The sequence below is a fragment of the Siphateles boraxobius genome, unplaced genomic scaffold (assembly GCF_051911475.1).
Source record: "Siphateles boraxobius isolate OS27281-9 unplaced genomic scaffold, OSU_SipBor_1 22, whole genome shotgun sequence".
NCBI lineage: Eukaryota > Metazoa > Chordata > Actinopteri > Cypriniformes > Leuciscidae > Siphateles > Siphateles boraxobius.
In genome coordinates this window covers 40,311,946-40,332,882 of record NW_027508833.1, presented here as the reverse complement: position 1 = coordinate 40,332,882, position 20,937 = coordinate 40,311,946, and the positions used below count along the sequence as shown (strand labels likewise).

At 42.7% G+C, this 20,937-nt stretch overlaps 1 long non-coding RNA gene across 1 annotated transcript; it reads right to left on the bottom strand.

The window, feature by feature from the left end:
- Nucleotides 1-884: 884 nt before the first annotated feature.
- Nucleotides 885-1,559, bottom strand: LOC143746436 (uncharacterized). Its single transcript, XR_013206556.1, has 3 exons — nucleotides 1,464-1,559; nucleotides 1,230-1,298; nucleotides 885-985 (listed from the first exon to the last, which is right to left on the bottom strand). It is a non-coding gene; the product is annotated as an uncharacterized LOC143746436 (long non-coding RNA).
- Between the last annotated feature and the right edge of the window lie 19,378 nt (nucleotides 1,560-20,937).

The following is a 20,937-nucleotide window of genomic DNA, read 5'->3' as shown; positions in this document are numbered from 1 at the left end:
GTGAACAGGCCTTTACGTGAGCAGCGTGTATCTGAGAGCGCGGCACATTATATTCCGCGCGTGAGCAGAGAGATTCGCGCTCGCGCATTATATTAATGTACTTTCGCGCTACAATAATGCGCTCTCGACATTTGACAGGAAAATAACGCCATAGTTCTGCAGCATCCATCTTCCCTGTAACGTAACACCAGAGCACTGCTGTTTACTCTCGCCTCGCAGTCGCTGCATAGAAGTGCAACATTGTAAAGGGTCCGTCTGAAACAGTGTCGCGTGGCGTAATGTCGTTCCGAACGTTGTGTAATTAAATACATAGGTATGGCTATATATTAAAAATTAATATCATAACAAAAATATACACCGGTTTCCGGTATGAACCGGTATACCGCTCAGCACTACTTCGCTTCAAAAGGCCTTTATAACCCCGCCAGAGCCGTGTGGATTACTTTTATCATGGATGGATGCACTTTTATAGACTTAAAACAGAAAATGCCATTCACTGCCATTATAAAGCTCGGAAGAGCCAGGACATTTTTTAATATAACTCCGATTGTATTCGTCTGAAAGAAGAATGTCATATGCACCAAGGATGACTTGAGGGTGAGTAAATCATGGGCTAATTCTCATTTTTGGATGTCTTTTGGATGAGATCATTTATGGTCTGTGTTAGGTGCTTTTAGCACTAAAGCTCTAGGAGTTAAGAGTTGAAAATTTTTGTCTCAGAAAAATAATAATAATAATAATATTTAGTTCAAATAGGTTAACAATATGTTGGCTTTCTTAAACCAACATAATTATTTCCTAACATTTGAACAAGATTACTATAATCTGTATTATAATATAAAGGTAATTCTGTGAAGATTTACAACAAGTTACAAAACCACCTACCAGTTACAAGGCTCTTTAGCTCCCATATCCATTCACCTCTGCAGGTTTATGTTTGACAGATTGTGTCCTTTACATTGACCATCAGCCCCAGAGTAATTACCTGAAATATTTTAAAACATGGTCTGTCAACATACAACGATATTACAAGCACATACAATATTTGCTAGAAACACAAAAGACTGAAAACGTTTTAGACTGAATGCTTTTTCCAATTTTCCCATTACCTCTTTATGAATTACTGAAATATTATTAACTTTTACTTTCAAAAGACAATAAGATTAACACTTTTAAGTTGCAAAAATAGAGTATTCATATACACAGAACACAATATTATAGTAGGCTACCTTTGTTGTAAATGGAGACTTTATTGCGTCATCGGTTTTATATTCATCTTCAAACAGGCAGTTTGGAGTCTGGATTAAAACATATCTAGCTGTTATTCAAAAGTAACATATACTCAGATTTAATGCGACTGTCATACAATTCTAAGAAAGTAAAATCTAACACTGAAAGACATATATCAAGGATAAGAGAAAGCTATATGTAAACTGAAAAATACACACAAAAAAAAAACTTACAGTTGTGAAAGAGCTCTTCCGTTGACCAGGAGTTCTGTTGTTTGGCAATTTGTCAATTTAGACAACGGGCATTTTGCGCCGATTTCTTCAACAAAAACGTTACTTTCTTTGCGCTGTTGGTCGATTTCAAATGTTCTTACGTCATGAGAAAATCACGCTGTGATTGGTAGTTTTAAACGTCGATCCACAGTGACCCCCAATCAGCTTCTCGTCTCTTCTAAACACATTTCGCGCAACAGTTCAAACAGTTCAGAGTAATATCCTCAAAACACTTTACAAATGCTGTTTTGATAATCTCCTCTTTTAATATGGAACATTATGCCAATATTTTATAGGTTAAAATAATTCTACAATCTGTTACCTAAACAGCTTCCCTAAAATATCCTTAAAATGTTATGAGCTTTTGTTACTCATCATATTATGAGATTTTGTCATCTCAGGCCAATAATGTCCTCAAAACATTTGATGAATGTTGCTTTGATAATGTTCCTCCTTTGTTATTGTGCTAATGATTTATAAAAGATAACAACATCCCTAAAAAAATCCTCAAAATGTTTCATGCAAAATGTTAAAAAGTAAATTGAAATGAATGTTTTATTAAAAACATTTTATCATCTCAGGACTAAATAATATCGTCAAAACATTTTACGAACGTTGATTTGATAATGTTCCTCTGTCATTATGGAACATTGTACCAATGTTTTATTGAGAACATTGTCTTATCTGTTATCTCAATAACATTCCCAAAACATCCTCAAAATGTTACAGTTATAATGTTCTTGCTTTGTTAACACTTCACATTACAAGAACGTTTTATAAAAAACACTCCGTCATCTCAGGCCTCAATGATATCCTCAAAACATTTTGCGAACGTTGATATGATAATGTTCCTCCTCTGTTATTATGGAACATTGTACCAATGTTTTATTGAGAACATTGTATTATCTGTTATCTCAACAACATTCCCAAAACATCCTCAAAATGTTACAGTTATGATGTTCTTGCTTTGTTAACACTTCAAATTACAAGAACGTTTTATAAAAAACACTCTGTCATCTCAGGCCTCAATGATATCCTCAAAACATTTTACGAACGTTAATTTGATAATGTTCCTCCTCTGTTATTATGGGACATTGTGTCAATGTTTTATAAAAGATGATTCTACAAACTTTTACCTCAACAACATCCTGAAAATGTTACATATAAAATGTTCTTGCTTTGTTAACACGTCACATTACAAGAACGTTTTATAAAAAACACTGTCATCTCAGGCCTCAATGATATCCTCAAAACATTTTGCGAACGTTGATATGATAATGTTCCTCTCCTATTATTATGGAACATTGTGCCAATGTTTTATTGAGAACATTGTCTTATCTGTTATCTCAACAACATTCCCAAAACATCCTCAAAATGTTACAGATAAAACGTTATATCTTAGTTTACATTTAACCTTATAGGAACATTATTTGAAATGATAAAACATCCATAAAACATTCTTAGAACATTACATTCAAATGTTTTCTTTAAAACATTAACCAAACTTGTAGGGAATGTTAGCCAAAGTTCTGAGAACGTTCCCTGCTAGCTGGGTCATTGTTTCACGAAGCTTCGATCTGCCCACCACTACTAATTTCCCGACGGTTTGTAAAACCTCTAAATAGTCAGACACCGTTTCTTCAGTCCACTTATGAGTGTAGCGGCAAGTTGCCCGGACAAATATGGCGGCGCCGTTGACGTACGATCCAGCGGGTCTATGTATTCGTTCGGTTCACATGACGTTACTGTAGCTTTCAGCCGCCATCTTGACGACCGACGGTCTCAGTAATGCATGCAATATGTTGTGCAGTTGGCTGTAACAACAGCCGAAAGAGGAACCCCGAACTGGTATTTTATTCAATACCAAAAGAAAAGGATATAAGAAATGTCTCATATTGTATGAATTTCTCATATTGTATCATGTCTCATCTTTCTGTGCGCACACACCCGACCCGAAGTGTGCAGCCATAGACCCTATACAGCTGAATGGACAAATACACACAGCATTATGTTTAAATGTCCGTTTTGTAGAGTATTCACGTAAAATGTCGTTATGTCTTAAACAGAGTTGTCATCCAGTCTCTTTGGAGAGAGAGAGAGAGAGAGAGAGAGAGAGAGAGAGAGAGAGAGAGAGAGAGAGAGAGAGAGAGAGAGAGAGAGAGCATGCAAATGGAAATTATCGCGGTCTGAAAAATTATCTAGCTCATTTTTTTTATCGTGCAGTAATTGATTTATTGACTATCACGACAGGCCTAATCCAGATTAATGACAGCTAGCCGTGAGCCGTGGCTAACAGCAGGCAAGCTACCAGCTGTTAGTCACTTAGCTAGCTAACAACTCGCTACCTAGTCAGTGCAAACTACCACCAAAATCATACATTTGAATTTTTTTTTTATACCAACATTTCCCATGATTAAATATAAATCCTTGGTGGCCAGGTGCCGCACTTTTCGTATTTTACCCATCCAGCGCAGCATATTGATACGCGTCTGTACTCTTGAAAGCCTTCAAGCGATCCCCACTGTATGGAGAGGGGTTATGCACAAGATAAATATATGGAAGGCAAATTGGGTCAAGTCTGGGGCAGATAATAATGGACAAAACAAAACTGGGGGTAACAAATAAGGATCGGAGCCTAAAATAAAAAATGTATCCATGTATCTCTGTCTTCCTCTCTCATTCAAATGGGCAGTTTAGGCGGCCATACCGGGCGAGATCGGTCGTCAATATGGCGGCGTTCTATTTCTAGTGACGTAGGTCAGTCCTTCAAGTGGCCCAAAAGAGGTGCCGGTACTCTATTATTATTATTATATATTTTTTTTTTTTTGCTGACTCCCCTCCTCCCCTGAGGTAACAACAACGCTTGTTGTCTCTTGAAGGGGTTTTAAATACAGCAGTCAACAGACGACCTTATAAAAAATAATTTAATTGTGGATTTGCTTGAGCTAGAAAGAGCTACTGAACATAAATAAAATGTGCAAAAGGGTATTGAAAACATTTTTTAACAAAATGTACATAAAATAAATTATAAAACATAATAACATAATAACCATAGAACAGTAGAACATAAACATGAGTCTTGCTATGGTTCATTTCTTTACCCGTTTCACACACCCTCTCCGGACCACGTTGAGTTGACACCATGATTGACACATGGACACTTATAATCGGATTGACGGCTCGATCGGACTAAAAAACCCTCATGTAAACACCCTAATCGATGCGATTGAGCTCGATCCGAATGACATATCGATCGGATTGAAAGGGGTGGTTTATCCCTTATGTAATCCGATCGAGAGAACATGTAAACATTTGATTGGAAACCGAAACTGAAAGGACTGCACATGTGCAATGACGTTAAATAAACGTAATGAGTATAACGCGCGGAACGAGCTGTTTTTCCTGTTGAATAAAGTGTCATATTAATAAGTTTCCCGTCATTCTAAAATTCTCATTTTACTCGCGCGTATGTGAAGTGAAGCAGGACAACTTCCCACCAGTCCTTGTTGTGGATTCTCATCCACAGACGCCTGGTTTGGGCCGCGGGGAGGGGCATTTTTACTGTGTGATCAGCACGGCAAAACGGTTAATATGCTCTAAATTATGACCAGAGACGAATTAATATTACGTCTGCTGTTTAAAACAAATAAAGAACCAATAGAGGAGAATATTTATGCGCGAACAGCGGGAAACTCTGTATATTCGTGCAGTTTGTGCATGTCAAAAAATCTGATCCGATTTGAAACTTGTGACATATAAACGCGCACATCAACCCGATTACTTTATCATTCATGTAAACACCTTGTTCGGATTCATCAATCATATTGATTTCATTCCGATTGTGTCCATGTAAACGTAGCAACTGACAGCGGCAAAAGCGACGCATGCTCTTTTCACTTGTAAAACTCAAGGGTGTATGGGTAATGTAGTCTCTGCTCTCGGTGGGATGAATTAGGAAGCGTGCATTGTGAAGGGCGCTCTGAAAAGCGGCAGCGCAGCCAAATGATTAAAACAGATGTGCAAATGAGCGTACCGGTAGGCTAAAAGCACGTTCTGGTCGCACGGAGAGGTGGCGGTACGCTCAAGAGCTATATTTGGAAGTGGCGGTACTGAGTACCGGCGCGTACCGGCCCACTTAAAGCACTGACGTAGGTGGCATCTATGTATTGGCTAACCTTATATACTTCCTGGTCGCACTAGTTATGATGTCATAGGCTGTCGCCGGCCAATAGGATTGCCGTGATTAGATAAGCGTTTCAGACACCGGTTCACGCGGAGGCGTTCCCCATAGCGTTCTGAGTTTCCTTTCGAAAGGGAACCAGGAAAATACTGAGTTCTGGGTCTCAGATGTTTTCAGGGATCCCTCACCAGAAATAACTCAGCCACAGTTAAGTCCTTTTAGTAAATCAGACCAAACCATTTTATAATAACAGGGGTCTCACACAATATCATTACAAACTTCAATACATCAAAAAAATACATACAATATATAAACATAAGAAATCATATTCACCATTAAGCAAAAATGAAATTAAACTTAAACATACCAAAATATACTTTATGCACAACAAATTCAAATTAACAAACGACCCAGACAAATATGGAGCCACAACCTAGATTTCCCATAATTCCCAGCAAAAGATATAAAAACATCAGGAAATGCCACACCCTTTTAATAACAGGCCTCTGACACGCGCTATCATTGATCCTAGCAGAACCACGGGTAAGACACACAATAAATCAAAACAAAATTAAATAAAATGTAAACCCATTCCTCTGTCATATTGTTGTTTCATTTAATTACTACCATGCACTATAATAACAAGTTATTGTGTAGGATGATTAAGAATATTGTGTATAATATGGGACCCCCCTCCCTCTGTGATTCTGTATCACCTAGAATAATCTTTATTTTGTTATCTTTAAATGTAATCTCATCCCAGATGTTTCTATGTTTATATACGGTATAGAATGTGTTATAGATGTTACAAAATTATTCATTTAGGCATATAACCTGTACTCATAGAAAGTTCTGATAGGTACGCTTTAACAGCTCAGGGTCGTGGATGATAGACGCATGCGCATTTGTTGTAATGTGTTAGCATGTGCCTGCGTGAGCAACGCCATCTCATGTAAAGAACTGTCTCTGGAGTTAGTGTTATTCCTCGAGTGTGATACAATTGCTCTTCATCTTTAATGCACATATAAAGAGACGACGTACCACCTATAATACAAATATATGGGTTAATAATATTAAAGAAACAGAGTAAATAAATAGAAATGTTTAAACAAACAGGCCAAAAAAAAAGAAACATTAAGCCCTCAAAGCAAACAAAATATAAATTTCTCTTGAAACAAATAAAAAGGAGAAAGCTAGAAACATTCAGATTTATTTGTGTATTTTATATATATTTATTTTAAGTGTGGCCTTAGCCATCATATTGAGCTTACACACACACACACACACACACACACAGTATACTTTTTTGGTAACATAAAAAGGCAAAATAAAGACATTCAAAGTTTAATAGTTAGTTTTGCAGCACTTGATGTATAACATTCACTCAAAGACCATGGCATGTTTGAGATGTCTGAATTATAGGGTTGATATCCATCAAACCCAGTTTCTCTGTGCATGAGAGCTTGTGGTTTGTGGTGAGTTTATCGTCTGCATATGTTCGCAATCATTCTGGCCAATGTTTCAGTAAACAGAGTAATGGTTTTAATGCCTCAAAACTCACATTACTCAAAACAGCAAAGGTACAGCTAGCAGATTAAAAAGGAGATATGAATCAACCACAGATGCTGCATGATAAACTGCTTTTAACTTTCCTGTTTTGAAACTAGGGCAGTCTTCTGTAGTTGTCTGCAAAAAGTGACTTATGTCAAGACACATTATCAGTTCCCACATTCCCAGGGAATTAAACCCACAACCTTAATATGGATGATGCCATTCTCTCCGGTTTGAGCTTCAGAACTGCTAGAGTTCTGTTCAGACCGAGGAACCTGTCTTTACAGCTTTGTTCATTTTTGTTTATTGTAATAAAGTGTTTAAATAGTTTAAAGTTTATATGGCATTTAGCTGTTGTTGATCAAATTAAACCAGCAACCAGTATCCCATGCTGGTCCCAACATGAAGAACATGCCTTATGCTGGTCCCAACATGAAGAACATGCCTTATGCTGGTCCCAACATGAAAAACATACCTTATGCGGGTCCCAACATGAAGAACATGCCTTATATTGGTCCCAACATGAAGAACATTCCTTATGCTGGTCAGCAACATGAAGAACATGCCTTATGCTGGTCAGCAACATGTAGAACATTCCTTATGCTGGTCAGCAACATGTAGAACATTCCTTATGCTGGTCCCAACATGAAGAACGTGCCTTATGCTGGTCAGCAACATGAAGAACATGCCTTATGCTGGTCCCAACATGAAGAACATGCCTTATGCTGGTCAGCAACATGTAGAACATTCCTTATGCTGGTCCCAACATGAAGAACATTCCTTATGCTGGTCAGCAACATGAAGAACATTCCTTATGCTGGTCAGCAACATGAAGAACATTCCTTATGCTGGTCCCAACATGAAGAACATTCCTTATGCTGGTCAGCAACATGAAGAACATTCCTTATGCTGGTCCCAACATGTAGAACATGCCTTATGCTGGTCCCAACATGAAAAACATACCTTATGCGGGTCCCAGCATGAAGAACATGCCTTATGCTGGTCCCAACATGAAGAACGTGCCTTATGCTGGTCCCAACATGAAGAACATGCCTTATGATGGTCAGCAACATGAAGAACATGCCTTATGCTGGTCCCAACATGTAGAACATGCTTTATGCTGGTCCCAACATGAAGAACATGCCTTATGCTGGTCACCAACATGAAGAACATGTTTTATGCTGGTCCCAACATGAAGAACATGCCTTATGCTGGTCAGCAACATGAAGAACATGCCTTATGCTGGTCCCAACATGAAGAACATTCCTTATGCTGGTCCCAACATGAAGAACATGCCTTATGCTGGTCAGCAACATGAAGAACATGCCTTATGCTGGTCCCAACATGAAGAACATGCCTTATGCTGGTCAGCAACATGTAGAACATGCTTTATGCTGGTCCCAACATGAAGAACATGCCTTATGCTGGTCAGCAACATGAGGAACATGCCTTATGCTGGTCCCAACATGAAGAACATTCCTTATGCTGGTCAGCAACATGTAGAACATGCCTTATGCTGGTCAGCAACATGTAGAACATGCCTTATGCTGGTCCCAACATGAAGAACATTCCTTATGCTGGTCAGCAACATGAAGAACATTCCTTATGCTGGTCCCAACATGAAGAACATGCCTTATGCTGGTCCCAACATGAAAAACATACCTTATGCGGGTCCCAACATGAAGAACATGCCTTCTGCTGGTCCCAACATGAAGAACATTCCTTATGCTGGTCAGCAACATGAAGAACATGCCTTATGCTGGTCAGCAACATGAAGAACATGCCTTATGCTGGTCAGCAACATGTAGAACATGCCTTATGCTGGTCCCAACATGAAGAACATTCCTTATGCTGGTCAGCAACATGAAGAACATGCCTTATGCTGGTCCCAACATGAAGAACATTCCTTATGTTGGTCAGCAACATGAAGAACATTCCTTATGCTGGTCCCAACATGTAGAACATGCCTTATGCTGGTCCCAACATGAAAAACATACTTTATGCGGGTCCCAGCATGAAGAACATGCCTTATGCTGGTCCCAACATGAAGAACGTGCCTTATGCTGGTCCCAACATGAAGAACATGCCTTATGCTGGTCAGCAACATGAAGAACATGCCTTATGCTGGTCCCAACATGAAGATCATTCCTTATGCTGGTCAGCAACATGTAGAACATGCTTTATGCTGGTCCCAACATGAAGAACATGCCTTATGCTGGTCAGCAACATGAAGAACATGCCTTATGCTGGTCCCAACATGAAGAACATTCCTTATGCTGGTCAGCAACATGTAGAACTTGCCTTATGCTGGTCAGCAACATGTAGAACATGCCTTATGCTGGTCCCAACATGAAGAACATTCCTTATGCTGGTCAGCAACATGAAGAACATTCCTTATGCTGGTCCCAACATGTAGAACATGCCTTATGCTGGTCCCAACATGAAGAACATGCCTTATGCTGGTCAGCAACATATAGAACATGCCTTATGCTGGTCAGCAACATGTAGAACATGCCTTATGCTGTTCCCAACATGAAGAACATGCCTTATGCTGGTCAGCAACATGAAGAACATGCCTTATGCTGGTCAGCAACATGTAGAACATTCCTTATGCTGGTCCCAACATGTAGAACATGCCTTATGCTGGTCCCAACATGAAGAACGTGCCTTATGCTGGTCAGCAACATATAGAACATGCCTTATGCTGGTCCGCAACATATAGAACATGCCTTATGCTGGTCCCAACATGAAGAACATGCCTTATGCTGGTCAGCAACATGAAGAACATTCCTTATGCTGGTCAGCAACATGAAGAACATTCCTTAGGCTGGTCCCAACATGAAGAACATGCCTTATGCTGGTCCCAACATGAAGAACATTCCTTATGCTGGTCCCAACATGTAGAACATGCCTTATGCTGGTCCCAACATGAAGAACATGCCTTATGATGGTCAGCAACATGAAGAACATGCCTTATGCTGGTCAGCAACATGAAGAACATGGCTTATGCTGGTCAGCAACATGTAGAACATGCCTCATGCTGGTCCCAACATGAAGAACATTCCTTATGCTGGTCAGCAACATGAAGAACATTCCTTATGCTGGTCCCAACATGTAGAACATGCCTTATGCTGGTCCCAACATGAAAAACATACCTTATGCGGGTCCCAGCATGAAGAACATGCCTTATGCTGGTCCCAACATGAAGAACGTGCCTTATGCTGGTCCCAACATGAATAACATGCCTTATGCTGGTCAGCAACATGAAGAACATGCCTTATGCTGGTCCCAACATGAAGAACATTCCTTATGCTGGTCAGCAACATGTAGAACATGCTTTATGCTGGTCCCAACATGAAGAACATGCCTTATGCTGGTCAGCAACATGAAGAACATGCCTTATGCTGGTCCCAACATGAAGAACATTCCTTATGCTGGTCAGCAACATGTAGAACATGCCTTATGCTGGTCAGCAACATGAAGAACATGCCTTATGCTGGTCAGCAACATGTAGAACATGCCTTATGCTGGTCCCAACATGAAGAACATTCCTTATGCTTGTCAGCAACATGAAGAACATTCCTTATGCTGGTCCCAACATGTAGAACATGCCTTATGCTGGTCCCAACATGAAGAACATGCCTTATGCTGGTCCCAACATGAAGAACATGCCTTATGCTGGTCAGCAACGTATAGAACATTCCTTATGCTGGTCAGCAACATGAAGAACATGCCTTATGCTGGTCAGCAACATGAAGAACATGCCTTATGCTGGTCAGCAACATGTAGAACATACCTTATGCTGGTCAGCAACATGAAGAACATGCCTTATGCTGGTCAGCAACATGAAGAACATGCCTTATGCTGGTCAGCAACATGAAGAACATGCCTTATGCTGGTCAGCAACATGAAGAACATGCCTTATGCTGGTCAGCAACATGAAGAACATACCTTATGCTGGTCCCAACATGAAGAACGTGCCTTATGCTGGTCAGCAACATGTAGAACATGCCTTATGCTGGTCCCAACATGAAGAACATTCCTTATGCTGGTCAGCAACATGTAGAACATTCCTTATGCTGGTCCCAACATGAAGAACATTCCTTATGCTGGTCAGCAACATGAAGAACATGCCTTATGCTGGTCCCAACATGAAGAATGTGCCTTATGCTGGTCAGCAACATGTAGAACATGCCTTATGCTGGTCCCAACATGAAGAACATTCCTTATGCTGGTCAGCAACATGTAGAACATACCTTATGCTGGTCCCAACATGAAGAACATGCCTTATGCTGGTCAGCAACATGAAGAACATACCTCATGCTGGTCCCAACATGAAGAACATGCCTTATGCTGGTCAGCAACATGTAGAACATGCCTTATGCTGGTACCAACATGAAGAACATTCCTTATGCTGGTCAGCAACATGAAGAACATTCCTTATGCTGGTCCCAACATGAAGAACATGCCTTATGTTGGTCCCAACATGAAGAACATGCCTTATGCTGGTCCCAACATGAAGAACATGCCTTATGCTGGTCCCAACATGTAGAACATGCCTTATGCTGGTCAGCAACATGAAGAACATGCCTTATGCTGGTCAGCAACATGAAGAACATGCCTTATGCTGGTCAGCAACATGTAGAACATGCTTTATGCTGGTCCCAACATGAAGAACATACCTTATGCTGGTCACCAACATGAAGAACATGCCTTATGCTGGTCAGCAACATGAAGAACATACCTTCTGCTGGTCCCAACATGAAGAACATTCCTTATGCTGGTCAGCAACATGAAGAACATGCCTTATGCTGGTCCCAACATGAAGAACATTCCTTATGCTGGTCAGCAACATGAAGAACATTCCTTATGCTGGTCAGCAACATGTAGAACATGCCTTATGCTGGTCCCAACATGAAGAACATTCCTTATGCTGGTCAGCAACATGAAGGACATTCCTTATGCTGATCCCAACATGAAGAACATGCCTTATGCTGGTCCCAACATGAAGAACATGCCTTATGCTGGTCCCAACAAGAAGAACATGCCTTATGCTGGTCCCAACATGAAGAACGTGCCTTATGCTGGTCAGCAACATGAAGAACATGCCTTATGCTGGTCAGCAACATGAAGAACATGCCTTATGCTGGTCAGCAACATGTAGAACATGCCTTATGCTGGTCCCAACATGAAGAACATTCCTTATGCTGGTCAGCAACATGAAGAACATTCCTTATGCTGGTCCCAACATGTAGAACATGCCTTATGCTGGTCCCAACATGAAGAACATGCCTTATGCTGGTCCCAACATGAAGAACATGCCTTATGCTGGTCAGCAACATGTAGAACATGCCTTATGCTGGTCAGCAACATGAAGAACATGCCTTATGCTGGTCAGCAACATGAAGAACATGCCTTATGCTGGTCAGCAACATGAAGAACATGCCTTATGCTGGTCAGCAACATGAAGAACATGCCTTATGCTGGTCCCAACATGAAGAACGTGCCTTATGCTGGTCAGCAACATGAAGAACGTGCCTTATGCTGGTCAGCAAAATGTTGAACATGCCTTATGCTGGTCCCAACATGAAGAACATTCCTTATGCTGGTCCCAACATGTAGAACATGCCTTATGCTGGTCCCAACATGAAGAACATTCCTTATGCTGGTCAGCAACATGAAGAACATTCCTTATGCTGGTCCCAACATGAAGAACATGCCTTATGCTGGTCCCAATATGAAGAACATGCCTTATGCTGGTCCCAACATGAAGAACATGCCTTATGCTGGTCAGCAACATGTAGAACATGCCTTATGCTGGTCCCAACATGAAGAACATGCCTTATGCTGGTCCCAACATGAAGAACATGCCTTATGCTGGTCCCAACATGTAGAACATGCCTTATGCTGGTCCCAACATAAAGAACATGCCTTATGCTGGTCAGCAACATGAAGAACATGCCTTATGCTGGTCCCAACATGAAGAACATGCCTTTTGCTGGTCAGCAACATGAAGAACATGCCTTATGCTGGTCCCAACATGAAGAACATGCCTTATGCTGGTCAGCAACATGTAGAACATGCCTTATGCTGGTCAGCAACATGAAGAACATGCCTTATGCTGGTCAGCAACATGAAGAGCATGCCTTATGCTGGTCAGCAACATGAAGAACATGCCTTATGCTGGTCCCAACATGAAGAACGTGCCTTATGCTGGTCAGCAACATGAAGAACGTGCCTTATGCTTTTCAGCAAAATGTTGAACATGCCTTATGCTGGTCCCAACATGAAGAACATTCCTTATGCTGGTCCCAACATGTAGAACATGCCTTATGCTGGTCCCAACATGAAGAACGTCTCAGGTTACTATTGTAACCATAGTTCCCTGAGAACAGGGAACGAGACGATGCGTCCATCGACGCCATGGGAACGCCCCCAGCGTGACTGCGTCTGAAGCATCTATGTCAACTAGTCCAATGGAAAGAATGAGCGTCACGGGCGGGTGACGTCATGACCAGGATATGATAAAAGCACATCCAGTGCAAACCGGCATTAGCTTCGAAAATTGCCGAAGCAAGCCGATCACAGGGATGCAGGAAGTATGGCAGGGTGACGCATCGTCTCGTTCCCTGTTCTCAGGGAACTATGGTTACAATAGTAACCTGAGACGTTCCCTTACGAAGGGAACTCAACGATGCGTCCATCGACGCCATGGGAACGAGAATACCCAAAGCGCCAGAATTCCAAGTACCTGAGTGTCAGTCTGTTGTAACTAAGCACTAAGCACCTGAGAACCTGGGGCAGCATCCAGGTCCAAGCTGTAAAACCTCATGAATGTGAGCGGTGAGGACCAGCCCGCCGCATCACAAACGTCTTGGAGAGAACTCCAGATAATACGCTTAGAAGCCATACTCCTAGTGGAATGAGCCCTGACCACCAAATGGTTGGCCAGAAAACTCACAAGCAAGAAGAATAGTCTCGACTATCTATATGCTCAATAGGTTGGATTTTCTCGACAGAGAAGTCCGATGAACATAAGTGTCCAGTGCTCGCACTGGCACAAGAGGTTCAGCTTTTCCTGGTCCGAAAAATGGGGGAGGACAGAAACCTGCAGCACAATAGGCCTCGGAATAATGGTAGGCACCTTTGGAACATATCCATGTTTCGGGTAAGATTGCCTTGGCCATCCCGGTGCACTCAAGGCAGGTGGGGACCGAAAGGGCCCTGAAGGTCTGACTCTTATAGGGACGAAATAGCTAGCAGAAAATAGTCTTAAAAGAAAGGAACTTCTCTGAGACCAAATCTAAGGGCTCGAAGGGAGCCCCAGATAGGCCTTCTAGAACTATTGCAAGGTCCCAAGCCAGCACCTTAGTGCAAGTTGCATGCCTCAGCCTCAAAGTGCCACGAAGGAAACGAGTGATCAGGGGGTCTCGACCCAAAAATGTACTACCCACCAGGGCGTGGAAAGCCGCAATGGCCGCCACACATATTATACCTTAAGCGTGGAAGGACATAGACCTGATACAAAGCGTTCTTGCAGAAACTCGAATACTGTGTTTACTGAACAGTTAACCGGATCCCACTGATGCTGGTAACACCAAGAAGTGAAAAACTCTCGAAATAGTGAATATAGTTTCCTCGTAGCGGGAGCTCTGGAGCTTAGAATGGTCTAAACAACCTCGGTTGAGAGACCACTCTCTATGAGTTGGGCCCCCTCAGAGGCCAAACCCACAGTTCCCAAATCCCCTGCCGGGGGTGCAATATTGCATCCCCTGCCTGAGACAGAAGGTCTCTCCTGATCGGGACCTCCAAGGGAGGTCCGTCGAGGAGAAAAATTAGGTCCGCAAACCAAATTCAGCTCGGCCAGGCTGGTGCTACTAAATAGGCTTATTCCATCCTGGCGGATTCACTCCAGAACTCCTGGGAGCAGAGCAACGGAGGGAAATGCGTACAGACGTAGCCTCGGCCACGTCTGCACCATAGCATCCAGCCCCGAGGGGACTGGTTGAGTGAGGGATAACCAGAGTGGACAGTGCGTCGTATGCTGAGACGAGAACAAATCCACTTCTGCCTGGCCGTAAAACTCCCATATTTGCTCCACCGCCTCGGGGTGGAGTCCCCTGGCCTCAGCCCCTGCCTCGACAGGGTGTCTGCTCCAATATTCTGGCCCCCCCTGGAATATACACTGCCCTCAGACAGCGTAATTTCTTGAGGGACCAAAATAAGAGGCCACCAACGTGTTGTCTGTGGGTCAAGAACCAGAGTTTCCTCCATATAACCAAGGCGCGGGGATACTGCCGCGTGATCTTGATCGTAAGGAGTGGGTTTCCCCTCAGGGAGAACCCTCTGGTCCTGAGCCACCTCTGTAAAGGTCTCACGTACAGCAGGTCAAAGGGTATCACATTGGACGCTGCTGCCCTGAGGCCTAACAGTCACTGTTCCAGAACAACACATGATGGCCCCTCAGGTCTGGGAGGAGATGTCTCAACGCATTGAAGACGACCATAATCTCTAGGCAATTCATGTGCCAAGAGAGATGATGACTCCTCCACAAGCCCTGAGCTGAGCGGCCTTCCAATACCGCTCCCCAGCCGGTGAGGGAAGCATCTGTCGAGATCACAACTCGATGGCAAAGAGCTCCCAACACCGGACCCTGGGTTAAGAACCAGTGTTTCCTCCATATAACCAAGGTGCGGAGACACCGCCGCGTGATCTTGATCATACGAAGTGGGTTTCCCCTCGGGGAGAACCCTCTGGTCCTGAGCCACCACTGTAAAGGTCTCATGTACAGCAGGCCAAAAGTTATCCCGTTGGACGCTGCTGTCACAAGACCCAACAGTCTCTCTAACTGTTTTACAGTGCGTGACTGGCCTAGCCTCAGCTCTTTTGTGGCTGTTAGGATAGCAGCTACACGAACGGGCGACAGAGTGGCCCGCATCGTCACTGAATCCCATACCACACCAAGGAAAGTGGTTCTCTGTACTGGAGAAAGCACACTCTTCTTGGCATTGAGCCTCAACCCCAACATCTGCATAGGAGCGAGAACGACACCTCGGTGCCGAACCGCTAACTGTTCTGATTCCGCTAGAATCAGCCAGTCATCTATGCAATTCAGAATGCATATACACTGCAGCCTGGCGGGGCCAGAGCTGCGTCTACACGCTTCGTGAATGTGCGGGGTGATAGAGCTAGACCGAAAGGAAGTGCCTGATACTGGTGTTCTTTGCCCCAAAGAAAACCTCAGGAACCTCCTGTGCTGAGGGAGGATGGAGATATGGAAGTATGCGTCTTTTAGATCTATCGTGAAAAACCAGTCCTCGGATCTGATTTGAGTCACGATCTGTTTGAGTGTCAGCATTTTGGAATTGAGTTCCAGCACCAAACACTCCAACAGACGAAGATCTAGTATGTGACGCAGCTCTCCATCCTTTTTTGGAACAATGAGATAACGACTGTAAAGACCCGACGCAATGTCGGGTGAGTACACCTGCTCTATAGCTTCCTTTGCTAACAGGGCCTTTACCTCTTGCTCCATTACCAGAGCCTGCTCGGGATGCACCACTGTGGGCAGCACCCCGTTGTAACGAGGAGGACGAGAACCAAACTGGATTCTGTATCCTTTCTCTACAATCTGCAGGACCCAATGAGAAATATTCGGCAGAAGCTTCCACGCTGCCAGAAAATTTACTAAGGGAACCAGCCTCTCGAGGCTGGTCTCTGGTGTTATCGAGACAGCCAATTCCGGAGCCTGAAACATAATGGCAGGAACTACCTGAACTGGCCGCTCTAAGGCCCCCCTCAGAGGGCGCGAAACCGATGCTGTGCCGCAGCATAGCATCAGCGACTCGCTGGAGACCGCTGCGCCCTGAAGCACCGAGGGTGGCAGGGTTGGCAGAAGGGTCTCGTGAGGACCCCGAAATGGAACGGGCACCGTAAAATGAGGTGTACACCGCTCCACTTCGGTCGGGGCTGTCCTCACAGGCCTGATGCGTGAACATCAGGACCTTTTTTTCTTTTGAGCCGCAGCCTTCTCAGCGTGAAGAACGGTCCTCGGATCCGGCTTCTGCTTTGAAGGCTTTGGCTGCTGTGTTGTGTATGAGAAACTAGACGGCTGGAGCTGCTCACGCCCAGCAGCCCCAGGGGGTTGGACATAGCGAGGGAGAGATTATCTTGTATCTTTCTCTATGATTCCCATCAAATTGAGCCAGAGGTGTCTCTCAGTGACCACAAGGGCTGCCATCCCTGAGAGATAAATCTGTGGCCCGACGGAGTTCTCAAACCCCATCGGGCCAAACTCCCTCACTTCTGTCCAAATACCGCAGCAGGTCAGCCTGATATGCTTGTAGCACTGCTATGGTGTGCAAGCAGGCCCATGCTAGACCCACTGCCATATATGCTTTTCCCACTAGATTAAAAAATAGTTTTCTTTAATGGTTTAGTGAGAGAAGCCGACGCCTTCAGGTACGATACTGAACCGGGAGACAGATAGCTCGCAAGCGTCTGTTCTACCCGGGGTATAGCCATACCCTCTTAACCCCCAAATATCTGAATATACATGAATGTGGGGGCTAAAAGACAAGAGGAGAAAGGCTTTTTCCATGATCTAGACAGCTCGCTGTGCAGATCGGGAAAAATGGAAGGCCCCGTGATGGAGGTGGAAAAATAGAGGGAAGGAAACTCGTTTAATTTATTTTATTTTTAGGACGAGTGCCCCCTTATTTCTGCTGGCCATAAATATTTAATTTATCTACAGCCTTAGTAAACACTTCCACCAGCTTATTATTTTTTATATATATTTTTTATATATATTCACTTTATTTTATATATAATATATAAACTATCATATATATATATATATAGGCTATATATATTTCTCATACGCTGGGGAAAGAGATGGCAAATTCACTTCCCCCATGATTGTGTCACTTTCAATGCCCAGCACATCTACCTCCTCGGAGGTAGAGCACTGAAGCATTGATTTCTCTCTCTCCCCGGGCGGAAGAGACCGCAGCGCGGGCTTCCGAGACCGGCGAGAGAGCAGTGGATCCCTCGTGGAAAGGGAGGAGATAAGATCCGCGGACCCGTCTCCAACCCCGTAAAGAGATCCTATTCGCGATCCACAGGAATGCATTCTCCGCGCTGCCTCGGCAGACGCGGGACCTGTCACCCTGAGAATTGCGAGCCCGGCCACTTTCCTCGAAAAGTGACAGGCGGGAGCGGAGCATGCGAAGCGAAAGCTTCTCACAATGTTGGCAATCAGCCCCCTCGGAGGCTGATACCGCATGCTCTACTCCCAAACACATCACACAAAGCTCGTGTGTGTCCCTACTCGTTAAATAGCGCGAGCAGGGAGAACACAGAGTTGTGCAATTGTTTAGTTTCCATAAATATATATATATCAGACAGACAACAGTAAATATAACAGACAGTTTGACACAGATCGCTTGCTGAGGCAACAGAAGCTAATGCCGGTTTGCACCGGATGTGCTTTTATCATATCCTGGTCATGACGTCACCCGCCCGTGACGCTCATTCTTTCCATTGGACTAGTTGACATAGATGCTTCAGACGCAGTCACGCTGGGGGCGTTCCCATGGCGTCGATGGACGCATCGTTGAGTTCCCTTCGTAAGGGAACATTCCTTATGCTGGTCAGCAACATGAAGAACATTCCTTATGCTGGTCCCAACATGAAGAACATGCCTTATGCTGGTCCCAATATGAAGAACATGCCTTATGCTGGTCCCAACATGAAGAACATGCCTTATGCTGGTCAGCAACATGTAGAACATGCCTTATGCTGGTCCCAACATGAAGAACATGCCTTATGCTGGTCCCAACATGAAGAACATGCCTTATGCTGGTCCCAACATGTAGAACATGCCTTATGCTGGTCCCAACATGAAGAACATGCCTTATGCTGGTCAGCAACATGAAGAACATGCCTTATGCTGGTCCCAACATGAAGAACATGCCTTTTGCTGGTCAGCAACATGAAGAACATGCCTTATGCTGGTCCCAACATGAAGAACATGCCTTATGCTGGTCCCAACATGTAGAACATGCCTTATGCTGGTCCCAACATGAAGAACATGCCTTATGCTGGTCAGCAACATGAAGAACATTCCTTATGCTGGTCCCAACATGTAGAACATGCCTTATGCTGATCCCAACATGAAGAACATGCCTTATGCTGGTCCCAACATGAAGAACATATCTTATGCTGGTCCCAATATGAAGAACATGCCTTATGCTGGTCCCAACATGAAGAACATATCTTATGCTTGTCCCAATATGAAGAACATGCCTTATGCTGGTCCCAACATGAAGAACATGCCTTATGCTGGTCCCAACATGTAGAACATGCCTTATGCTGGTCCCAACATGAAGAACATATCTTATGCTGGTCCCAACATGTAGAACATGCCTTATGCTGGTCCCAACATGTAGAACATGCCTTATGCTGGTCCCAACATGTAGAACATGCCTTATGCTGGTCAGCAACAATGCTGGATTTTTCAGTCAACTGTGGAATGAGTCACACTTCATGGAAACCGTAACAGAGAAAAGTATGTCTGCTCTGTTACAAATGTAACTGGGGCTTTTCAACCGATTAAACAATTATTTTATTGGATTTCATTTATAAATATTTTTCTTTATTCTTACTAGTTTTAGAAAACAGACCAGAATGACATTTATAATGTCTAATTAGATCAAATATTTATAACTATGCTTTGCTGAAAACACATAATTTGTGTGTTAGACACAGATGCGTACACAGTCACTGATTACATAGTTTATATTTTACAGTTTAAAAAAGTATGATTTAATTCATTTATACATCATATTCAGTATTATATACAGTAGTTTAATGCACGATGCACGGTAAATATCTCATGCACGAAATTGGTTGAATTTGCATTAATTCTTGTAATTCTTGTTAATAATGTATTCTCTACTATTTAGCCTAGAGAAACACAGATATTTTTGTCCTTCATCAATGGCCATAAGTTATTGTAGTTTATTTTTCACTTATATGTAAAGCGCTTTGTATTTTAAGAGGAAAGCAGCCTTTCTATATTTAAAGCAAGTCCCTCCTTCTCTGTTCTTCAGAGTCCACACACAAATATTCATCAAAAGAGCTACTAGACATCAACAAATCTCATTTCAGGTAAAACGATTAATCCGTTAACAATTATTTTATTTTTTAGATTTTTAGATTTTATTTTTTGACACAATAATGAAAAAAAACTTCCACACAAGTGATTGTTTTTGTGTAAGTTGTTGCTCATTTATTGTCTGGTACCATGAACTGCTTTTAAATGTTTTGTGATTTGTTTGGACAAAGGCATCCTTGTAAAAAAGGTATTTAGCTATGAGAAGTACAGATATTTTTGTTATCTTTAAATAGTTGTCATTTCTCCTATGTACTCCTAAAGTACTTTGTTCACTTTTCTTATTGAACTTGAACAAGAGTGATATGAACATTATTTTTGTTGATGGACAGGAGGCCGAAGGAAAACATCAAAATACAGTTCTTAAAGGATTATTGAAATTGCAACCTAAGGCATTGGGGGTAATGTATTAATACCACATACATTATAATAATGCATAATTTAGGAATTCTAGATCACTGCATTCATTCACACATGTATGTTATGCCATAATGAATGAAAAACCTGACCTATATCTGCCCTTAGACTGT